Source organism: Triticum urartu, chromosome 6A (assembly GCF_056163025.1).
Source record: "Triticum urartu cultivar PI428250 chromosome 6A, HENAU_Tu73, whole genome shotgun sequence".
NCBI classification, from domain to species: Eukaryota; Viridiplantae; Streptophyta; class Magnoliopsida; order Poales; family Poaceae; genus Triticum; species Triticum urartu.
Genome location: NC_141878.1, coordinates 306,821,967 through 306,830,603, shown reverse-complemented (window position 1 = coordinate 306,830,603; position 8,637 = coordinate 306,821,967).

Sequence of the window (8,637 nt, the reverse complement as noted above, 5' to 3'; positions counted from 1 at the left end):
CCTATCTTTCTCTGTGTACGATTAAAACTCCATAACCATAAGTATTGTGTGAGTGTTAGCAATTGTGAAAGACTACATGATAGTTGAGTATGTGGACTTGCTGAAAAGCTTTTATATTGACTCTTTCCTATGTTATGATAAATTACAATTGCTTCAATGACTGAGATTATAGTTTGTTAGTTTTGAATGAAGTTTATGATTCATACTTGAAATTGTGATTGAATTGTTACTCTAGCATAAGAGATCATATGACAATAATTATGTAAGCTGCTATTCTAAGAATGATCATGATGCCCTCATGTCCATATTTTATTTTTATCAACACCTCTATCTCTAAACATGTGGACATATTTTTCGATTTCGGCTTTCGCTTGAGGACAAGCGAGGTCTAAGCTTGGGGGAGTTGATACGTCCATTTTGCATCATGCTTTTATATTGATATTTATTGCATTATGGGCTGTTACTACATATTATGTCACAATACTTATGCATATTCTCTCTTATTTTACAAGGTTTACATAAAGAGGGAGAATGCCGGCAGCTGGGATTCTGGGATGGAAAAGGAGCAAATATTAGACACCTATTCTGCACAGCTCCAAAAGTCCTGAAACTTCACGGAAGTTATTTCCAGAATATATAAAAAATACTGAGTGCAAGAAGCACCAGAGGGGGGCCACTCACCAGCCATGATGGTGGGGGAGGGGGGGCTTGGGATGGCACCCGCAGGGTATGGGTATGGGTGGAGCTACCCCATACCCTTACCCGTCCGCCCTGAGTTTACCCATTACCCATACCCATACCCGTCAAGGGTACAATTTTTTCCCATACCCGTCACCCGACAGGGTATATGGATACTCGCGGGTAAAAATACCCGCGTTTACAACACATCAATTGAGTAGAAAATAGTTGTAAAAAATAACATATAATAATAAATTATTAATAGCAACACATTTTAAACAACAATGTACAACAACATATTGTAACAAACATATTCTCATAAACAAAAATACTTTCCTATAAAGTGACATATAAAAATGATAAATTAAATGCATACACTTTAAGTTCATGAAATCATGATAAATTATAGATATAATTTGAATACACATTAGAGTTTTTACCTAGCGTGATTAGGAGGGGAAATCAATACATTGGGATATTAACGGAAACCCACCTGTTAGCATTTTAGATGGGTACATGGGTACGCGGGCATGGGTTATGCGATCTCATACCCGTACCCTCTCTATCCGATGGGTATGATATTTTCCCATTTAAGTACCCATGGGTAATTTTTTGTCTCATACCCTTACCCTAATAGGGTTTTTACCCATAGGGTACGCGGGTAATGGGTACCCATTGCCATCCCTGGGGGCGCCCTACCCCCCTGGGCGCACCCCCTGCCTCATGGGCCCCTTGGTGGCCCTCCGATGCCCATCTTCTACTATATGGAGTCTTTCGTTGAGGAAAAAAATCATAAGCAAGCTTTCGGGACGAGACTCCGCCGCCACGAGGCGGAACCTTGGCGGAACCAATCTAGGGCTTCGGCGGAGCTGTTCTGTAGGGGACACTTCCCTCCGGGAGGGGGAAATCATCGCCATCGTCATCACCAACGCTCCTCTCATCGGGAGGGCCCCAATCTACATCAACATCTTCACCAGCACCATCTCCTCTCAAACTCTAGTTCATCTCTTGTATCCAATTCTTGTCTCTAAGTCTGGGATTGGTACCTGTAGGTTGCTAGTAGTGTTGATTACTCCTTGTAGTTGATGCTAGCCGGTTTATTTGGTGGAAGATCATATGTTCAGATCCTATATGCATATTAATACCCCTCTGATTATGAACATGAATATGCTTTGTGAGTAGTTACGTTTGTTCCCGAGGACATGGGAGAAGTCTTGCTATTAGTAGTCATGTGAATTTGGTATTCGTTCGATATTTTGATGAGATGTATGTTGTATCTCCTCTAGTGGTGTTATGTGAACGTCGACTACATGACACTTTATTTGGGCCTAGAGGAAGGCATTGGGAAGTAATAAGTAGATGATGGGTTGCTAGAGTGACATAAGCTTAAACCCTAGTTTATGCGTTGCTTCGTAAGGGGCTGATTTGGATCCATATGTTTCATGCTATGGTTAGGTTTACCTTAATACTTATTTTGTAGTTGCGGATACTTGCAATAGGAGTTAATCATAAGTGGGATGCTTGTCCAAGTAAGGACAACACCCAAGCACCGGTCCACCCACATATCAAATTATCAAAGTACCGAACGCGAATCATATGAACGTGATGAAAACTAGCTTGGCGATAATTCCCATGTGTCCTCGGGAGCGCTTTCTTCTATATAAGAGTTTGTCCAGGCTTATCCAAAAAGGATTGGGTCACCTTGCTGCACTTTATTTACTTTTGTTACTTGTTGCTTGTTACAAATTATCTTATCACAAAACTATCTGTTATCTATAATTTCAGTGCTTGCAGAGAATACCTTGCTGAAAACCGCTTATCATTTCTTTCTGCTCCTGGTTGGGTTCGACACTCTTACTTATCGAAAGGACTACGCTAGATCCTCAATACTTGTGGGTCATCAGACATGCATCAAGTGTTCATTTGAATGCAACGAAAGAACCAAACGAACAGGAGAATCAAAGGAGGGGGAGGGGAAGGCTGAGATGGAGTACCTGGATGAGGAAGATCCTTGGCCACAACTCGCTGCGCCGCACGGTCGACCACCCTCTCCCCACTGTTAGAGATCGTGCCGCTCTTGCGGGCCATGGAAGTGGGGGAGCAGATGGGCATAGAACGAGCCCAGCTAGGAGACGACACAGCCAAGGAAGGACCCGAGGTGGCCCCCAAGTCAACGCCCCGCCTGCGGAACAGCCGTAGACTACTTTGAGCCCTAAGAGGCCCTACTACAGGTAGAGAACTTCTTGACGGAGGGTTTCTTCTTATTTTTGGATGCACAGCCGGCGGGAGGGAGATCCTCAATACCAGACAGGAACGGAGACATCGGCCGGGCTGGGAGATTGGAGCAGACTCCAGAAATAGGGGTGCCACCCGCTCTAGGAGCCGTAGCGGCCCCCGTCCCCACATTCCCAGCCGCGTCCTTCTACCCACCACCCACTGGGGCGTTATACTTGAACAGATCGTGCATGTCAGAGCTGAGGCCACCCCATTCCGACTGTGTGAAATGAGGCGCAGTGCCATGCTTGGAGTTCTCTAGGAGGCCGTCGCCGTCCTTGTTAGAAGGGGATGGCCGAGGGGCCAGGGGAGGTGGCGGAGCCAACTCTACCGCCCCCTGGACACGCACCCGGAGACAGAAACCACCAGAGGATGGGACATCCACCGAGCCATGCACAGAGGGGATCAACGCACCACACCTTTATCCGAGCTGGACCCAGGACGAGCATAGACTCTGGGTCAACCTCGATGGCTTGCCAATGAGGACCCCGAAGGCCATGAGGCAGGACATGGATCAAAGTGTAGGGGGACATCTTCAACAAGAACCCAGACATTAGACAGAGAGGGAATGGCTTTGGAGCCATTCGAGGCCGCCTTGACCGAGACGACCAGTTGGTTGAGAGGGAGAGTGAAGCTAGTACACGACGAGATCATCTTAAGACTTTCTTTAGAGGGGAAGACCGCAACAAATTCAAACTCCGACAACTGTCGAATTTGCCAATCCCAGTCGCCGTCGTCCCACAACTTGAGTTCATCCAAGAGGATTTGAGGGGAAATCTTCTTGTCTTTGACGAAGATGGTACTAGCGTTAGAGAGGGCAGGAGTTGTAACCACTTGGGAGATTTCACTATCTAGAGCAAAGAAGGAGCAACCTGGGAGCCCAAGGCCATACTTCACAAACGAGGGAGGATTTTGCCTATTCTGGCAATCAACAGTGAGGTGGCCATCCTTCCTACAGATGAGGCAGAAGGGGGGTTTTGCAGCGGGATTGAAAGTGGCCAGGTTGGTGGCATGCGATGCAAGTGAGGGTGGGATTGGCGACTTGGTTGAGGGAGGTGCGCACGATGGGGGAGGAGGAGGTGGGGGAAGGATGCCGTCCCCAAAGCCAGCAGGAGTAGATCCAGATCTGTTCGAGGGGAAACGGCGGCCCGACCCCCCAGAGCCACCACAGGGAGCCAGACTGCCGACGAGGCCAGCCGTAGGAGGATAGCCAGAGGCCCACACCGGAGCCTCCGAACCGCGAGGAGGAGGAAGGGAGAGGAAGGGGCAGCAGGGCCAACCCCACCAGCTGCAGCCGCCGCCTCCCAGGGGTCCAAAGGCCGCGACGACGAACCACCACCCACGGTAGAAGGACCAACGCCATCAGATCCCAGACCAGAGGAACCGGCCAGCTCCGCCACAGCCGCCACCACTCGGGAGCGCTCATCACGCTAGAGCCCCTCCGGTTCCACCACCCACACCTCACGATCTCTGGTGACCTACTCCCGCTTCGCCAGATCCGCCTGGAGCTTGGAGCATAGGGACGCCTCGTATTCCAGATCCGTGGCCCCGTCGTCCGAGCCCTCGCACCGGCGCTTCTGGCCGGAGATGGCCTCGCTGGAAGAACCACGCGAGCGATCAATAGTCAGGATGGACGCGAACGAGAGGGTGAGGGGTGGAGGAGGTGTGGATCTGGAAAAGGAGCGGATAGGGAGAAGGAAACGACGCAGATCGGAAGAAAAGGCAGGAAACCCTAGAAACTGGGGGTTGAGCCCCTGCAGATCCATAAATACGCAGAGCGAGCCAGACCGGGGCCAAGGTAGTGGGCTAGAGACGGAGTGGATGCTTTGGGCCGGGGCCACCCGAGGCCCGTGAACCAACACAGGAAAAGAGGGGAAAAGAATAAGAGAAGAAAGGGGGGGGCACAGGCCCATCAGACCCAGCTAAAGCAGGGATGGCCTGAACCACAGGCCCACAAGCCACTGGGTCGTTAGCAGCCAGATCTAGGGTTACTGGAGTGACCGGCGCCACCAGCGCCGACAGCGGTAGGAATGCGACAGTAGCTGGAGGGGAGGGAGAAGGGGAGCAAGACACCAGTGATCCCACAACGCACCGGCAAGGGAGAGGTCCCAGGATGCCGATGTCGAGCGAAGGCACGGGGATCTTACCAGAGGGACGTTGCCGATGAGAAACACACACCTAATACGTCTCCGTCGTATCTATAATTTTTGATTGTTTCATGCCAATATTATACAACTTTTACATACTTTTGGCAACTTTTTAGATGATTTATTGGACTAACCTATTGATCCAGTGCCAAGTGCTAGTTCCTGTTTTTTGCATGTTTTTTGTCTCACAGAAAATCCCTATCAAACGAAGTCCAAATGAAATAAAATTTTACACAGAATTACTTTGGAATATATGTGATTTTTGGAAGTTGGAATCACCACAAACAGAGGCCCAGACAGCCCACAAGACACCAGGGCGCGCCCCAGGCCCCTGGCGCGTGGTGGTGGGTTGTGCCCTCCTCGAACGTCGGTTGGAGCTCTACTTCGAGCGCAAGGAATCTTATATCTGGAAAAAAATCGTGTTAAAATCTCAGCGCAATCCAAGTTACGGATATCCCGGAATATAAGAATCGGTTTTCGGCCAGATCTGGGGAAGGAGAAACAGAAGAGAACAGAGAGGGAGATCCAATCTCGGAGGGGCTCCCGCCCCTCCTCTGCCATGGAGACCATGGACCAGAGGGGGAACTCTGCTCCCATCTAGGGGGAGGCCAAGGAATAAGAAGGAGGGGGCTCTCCCCCTCTCTCCCGGTGGCGCCGGAGTGCTGCCGGGGCAAGGATCGTGATGACGATCTACATCAACAATCTTGCTACCGTCAATACCAACTCTCTCCCCCTCTATGCAGCAGTGTAACACCTCTCTCCCCGCTGTAATCTCTACTTAAACATGGTGCTCAACTCCATATATTATTTCCCAGTGATCTATGGTTATCCTATGATGTTTGAGTAGATCCGTTTTATCCGATGGGTTAATCGTGATCTTGGTTGGTATGATTGTATATTTTATTTATGGTGCTGTCCTATGGTGCCCTCCGTCTCGCGCAAATGTGAGGGTCCCCCACTATAGGGTGTTGCAATATGTTCATGGTTTGCTTATTGTTAGTGTTGCGGGGGTGACAGTAGCCTAAACGCGGATAAGTGGGTTATGGCGTATGGGAGTAAAGAGGACTTGATACTTAATGCTATGGTTGGGTTTCACGACCTTAATGATCTTTAGTAGTTGCAGATTCTTGGTAGAGTTCCAATCATAAGTGCATATGATCCAAGTAGAGAAAGTATGTTAGCTCATGCCTCTCCCTCATGTAAAATTGCAAGAATGATTACCGATACTTGTTATCGATTGCCTAGGGACAAATGACTTTCTAATTGAAAAAAGCTATTCACTTTTACTACCTTGCAATTTACTTGTAGTTTTATTCTTGCAAAGTACTCGCATTTTTATTCTTGCCAAATAGTTTCATACTTTTTTCCGGTAAAGCAAACGTCAAGTGTGCGTAGAGTTGTATCGGTGGTCGATAGAACTTGAGGGAATATTTGTTCTGCCTTTAGCTCCTCATTGGGTTCGACACTGTTATTTATCAAAGAAGGCTACAAACGATCCCCTATACTTGTGGGTTATCAAGACCTTTTTCTGGCGCCGTTGCCGGGGAGCAATAGAGTGGGGTGAATATTCTCATGTGTGCTTGTTTGCTTTATCACTAAATAATTTTTATTTTTTGTTCTAAGTTGTTCTGTATCTTTAGTTATGGATATGGAACACAAAACACCAAAAAAATTAGTGGTACTTGCTACTCATGGAGATGGGGAACCTCCTAAAACCCTCAATGCTCGTTATGTAAAAGATATTATGCACTACTTTGATAATCCTAAGAAAACCCCATTCGACTATATAATGGAAGTAACGTTGGATCAACGTGAATACTTTAGGGATTATCACTTGACTCATAAAGGGAAATTGTTATGGGATCAAATTCACATGTTGCATTGGTATGCTCAGGAGCTATGCTTGAGATATGATTATACTTGTTGCTCTAGGATGAACACTCCAAATCTTCCCTTTTCATGTGAATTTATTGATAATGAAACCTTGGCTTCTTATGCTAATGGTATATATGATTACTATGATGTGGAATGAATAGAAGAATTTGTTGTTTTTAAGGGTGCTTATGAAATTGAATCTTTGTTTGAAAAGTTTGAAGATTTTGATGATTTAGTTTATAGACCTGAAAATTTTGCTATCCTTAAATATTCCTATTATAATTATAAATACAATTCCGATATTGATGAATTTATTGAGAGAGTCTCCACTGTCCAAGAAGAGACTAATATTTTGCAGGAGTCTATGAAAGAAGGAATTGATGAAACTATGAGCTCATTGGATGAAAAAGATGATGAGGAGAGCGAAGAACGAAAGGAGGAAGAACGGATTAGCTACCCATTCCCACCTTCTAATGAGAGTAACTCTTCAACTCATACATTGTTTAATTTCCCTTCGCTCTTACCGAAGGATGAATGCCATGATAATATGATCCCGTTGATTCTTTTGGAATATCCCTTTTTGATGAACTTGATGCTTGCTATCACTACTGCTGGATGCTGCTAATGCGACACTACGATCAGAGACCCTTCGACGAAACTGTGTGCGATGCAATAATCGCGAACAATGGTGTAAAAGAGCCGTAAAAAAGGTGCAAAACGTTTGTGATGGCGGAGCCATCAGACACGGTTCAGATTTTAGTTTCGTGTGCGATGCAGGGCATACGGTTCAGTCCAATGAACTGTTTGCGATGAGGCAGAACAAAATAAACGGGCAGCCTGATGAAGGCGTGTGCGATATACAGCACACAGTTCACTCGGATGAACTGTTTGTGATTAGGCAACACAAAAGAAACGGTCAGCCAGATCAAGGTGTGTGCGATTGAGAACATACGCTTCAGAAGGATTAACTATTTGCGATTAGGCAATAGAACAGAAACGGGTCAACCAGATCAAAGTGTCTGCGATTGATGGCATACACTTCACATGGATGAACTATTTGCGATTAGCCACAACAAACTAAAACAGTTAGATAGATCAACGTGTGTGCGCTAGACGGGCACACACATTCTAATTAAAAGAAGCATGCGCGCTGGTAATAACGAGCGCGCACGGTTGTTGGAACAAGACGTGTGCTGACATTGCCTATTGCGGTGCACCCTATGGTGCGAACGCCACGTACGCGACTGAGAAGGTGTACGTTCCCACGTTACGCCTTCCGGGAATAGTGCCGCACTTATAACCGTCAGTAAATTTTGAGCATGTGTCCCGTCACATTCCAAATTGCAAACCTGTTCACACTGATCAAAACCTAAACGGTTTCCCACTTAGGAGCGTATTACTACTCGGTTATAAATACTACTACTCCAAGATGACTGCGCATTCCTCCTCAACTCGTCATCCACAAAAACAAACAAGTCATTCATCATCGTTCCCTTTGCGTCTGCCATGGCCAGCGTGAGTTCTGGGTCGAGAGATTGCCACCAGGGAGATGCGAGCATGGAAGCGAAGCACGAGAGATGTCCCACCTCGCCGTGAATGCAACAGGCATGTCCCGCCGCGTTGCCATAGCAGCACAGAGGTCCCGCCATGCCGCCAAAGCAAC